This window comes from Neophocaena asiaeorientalis, unplaced genomic scaffold (genome assembly GCF_003031525.2).
Source record: "Neophocaena asiaeorientalis asiaeorientalis breed wild unplaced genomic scaffold, Neophocaena_asiaeorientalis_V1.1 scaffold218, whole genome shotgun sequence".
In the NCBI taxonomy this organism is placed as follows: domain Eukaryota; kingdom Metazoa; phylum Chordata; class Mammalia; order Artiodactyla; family Phocoenidae; genus Neophocaena; species Neophocaena asiaeorientalis.
This window is the reverse complement of record NW_020172818.1, coordinates 2870717-2873580: the sequence shown is the minus strand read 5'-3', so window position 1 is coordinate 2873580 and position 2864 is coordinate 2870717. Positions and strand designations below refer to the sequence as shown.

Here is a 2864-nt window from a genome sequence, read left to right as displayed (position 1 = left end):
TGAGTAATACATGATTATATACTTTTGGCACCTAGATACACCCATTCCCAAAGGAAGCTATATCTCCTAGGCTTTTCATTTATATGTGTCATTGAGTTTCTTGTTTTATTAAGGCTGTTTGATACTCTTTAATTTGCATTTTAAGGAATCTCAATTTCTTGGAAAAGACTGGAAAACTGAGATGAAACTGGAATGCATTTGTTTGAGACAGGGAAATATTCCAAAGTGAAACAGATAATAAGTGATACGAAGAGATTTTACCAACAATGTTCTCATGCTGAAACCCATTACACTTTGGAATTTGGGGTCAAACAAAACTGTGTGCAAATCTTAAATCCATTACTTACTTACAGGCTATGCAGTCCAGCTCAGAGTCTAGCAGCACATAGAAGGTGCTTAATTAATTATATTGAATAAACTAATAAATAAATGAATTATATTGAATAAACTAATAAATAAGTGGGTGAATAAACTTGGCAAGGTTACCTAACTCTCTTGTAGGAAAAAGGCTATGGGACTATAATGTTGCATTGTAATCTAAATGTTAAATTCCATGCAATTCCTGAGCACAATACAAAATCTACAATAGCTTCCCTTCGCTACTTCCTAGTGATAAAATTGAGTGAAAATGAACATATCCAGGACAAACTGAAAGAAAAAAAGAGAGAGAATGAAAGAGAAAGAGAGAAGGGGAGAAATAGAAAAAGAAAGAAAGAAGAGAGGGAGGAAGGGAGGGGAGAGAGAGAGAGAGAGAGAGAGAGAGAGAGAGAGAGAGAGAGAAGGAGAGAGAGAAGTAAATCCTTTGCAATTTAACTAAATTTCTGAAAGAGGTTTGCATATAACCCTTACATTGGGTTTAACAACCTTCTAGAAATGCCTTTTACCCACTTTATCTTCAGTCACTGACTACCTCTGGGCATTGGTTTCTATAGGTAGTATTCAGAAAAGAAACCACTTTATGATATGAGTAGGATTCATATCCTTTGCCATAAGGGAAGATGATATGATATTTTGTCAAAAGAATTCATCTGTATGCACCATCACTATTCTCCAAGGGAGTGATTGCTGTGCCGCATAGCAAATTTTACAGGCTACAGACTGACAAGATCAGAAGGAAAGTGCCAAAATGGAAAAGGTTACCATAGGTATCAAATAAGATGTCACCCTGATCAACATATACACAGGTTTGTGATACATTTATAGAAAATATTGCACTTGGGGTGTTGCTTTATGTGAAAATTTCTGCAACAACCTGGTTTCATCATTTTCTGCTGGCAACCCATATTTATAAATTATTTTTCACAGAACAGTTGTAATATTGCAAAGTATACATGTCTCAATTGTGCTCTTAAAATAACTAGTCTTGGAATTGGAAATATACAATTAAAAATAAAACTAGGATTTTAATAGAGTAGAGTTAATTTAGAAGATTTTAACCAGCAGCCTGGGATAGGCAAGAATTGGCCACATTTCACTTCTTATAATTGACATAAAGGAAGAATAAAGAACTTCCTTCCTGAAGTGGCAGGCCAAGTCTTGATGCATTCCTTTGCTTTCTGGAAGTTTATGTATGTGTGTGTGTGTGTGTGTGTGTGTGTGTGTGTGTGTATATGCTTTTTGAAGAGTTGGGAGGAGTCCAGCGGCTTTGTAGGACCCCAGGTTCAGCACTTATATATATACATGTGATTCTCCCTGCAACAGCAATAAGTGTCACTAAAACTCATCACAGTAGCTTTGCATTCTCACAAGTGGCCATTCTATGCTTTAGCAGCGTGTTTCTTCAAGTATAATCCCAGGACAGCCCTCTTCACTATCACTTGGAGTGTTTGTTTAAATTGTGTTTCCTGAGCCCCACCATAAACCCATGTCATTTCTGGTAGGGCACTGGAAGAATGTGCAGTGGGAAATTTGCAATTTGAAAACACCTACCATAAACAACACAAAGTAGTATACTGCAGTGACTAAGGGAAGATATTAGAACCCAATTGCCTGGTTTCAAATTTATTTTCCACCAGCTAGCTATCAGTTGTGAAACACTGAGCAAGTTACTTATCTTCCTTGTACTTCAATTTCTTCATCTTTAAAATAGGCACAGATACATATTATATAACAATACCTAAATTACATATACGTTGTTAAAATTAAATAAATTGATAGTGTAAACAGCTTAGAGAAATGCTAAGCTCCAACGTTAATCAATATTATTTTAGAGGTTACCAGGTATAGAAATGATCTTAACTCATAAGGGCTTTCCCAAATTCCCCCACTATTTCATAGTATCGCCTTTGTTTTGATTTCTCAGCTCCATGAATGTGAAGATTATGTTAATTTGCTCACATCTTTGCCCAGTGCCTATGATATTGTACTCTGAATAATTTTTAAAATTTGAGTTAATTTAACACTGCCCTCTGTTTCCTTATTAGAACCAATGGCAAAAGAATAATGGTCAACAGCTTACTGTCTCATAGGAAATTAAATTTAATATTTTAGGATTGAGAAAAGTGTGTGGACTCTTCAAACCCAGAAAGTTTCTGGACTTTAGCAAAACCTTCCTCACAAAAGACTGGCTTGCACTCCTTTATCTTGTTGCTTTTGTTTATTCCTTCTCCTTTTCTCATAAAAGACCCTCCATAATCTTCTGCTTGACTCCCACCTTCATCTACTCTTATTTCCCCTGGTCTCTTGCTCAGCTCTGGGTGTGGACACATGATTTACCTGTTTTACCAAGGACCAAAACTCTTTTAGCTAGGAGTTACCACACCTGCTGCACTTTCTGCCTGAAAAGTTTCTCGAAATCTTCGCCATCTCTATTCAAAATTGTTTGTCAATGGATCTCTGTCTCCCTCTGTTCAGTGAGTATCTAG

At 36.2% G+C, this 2864-nt stretch overlaps 1 pseudogene; it reads left to right on the top strand.

Moving 5' to 3' along the window:
• Positions 1–417, top strand: part of LOC112397550 (ethanolaminephosphotransferase 1 pseudogene) — an 18142-nt pseudogene extending 17725 nt beyond the window's left edge.
• Positions 418–2864: the final 2447 nt, after the last annotated feature.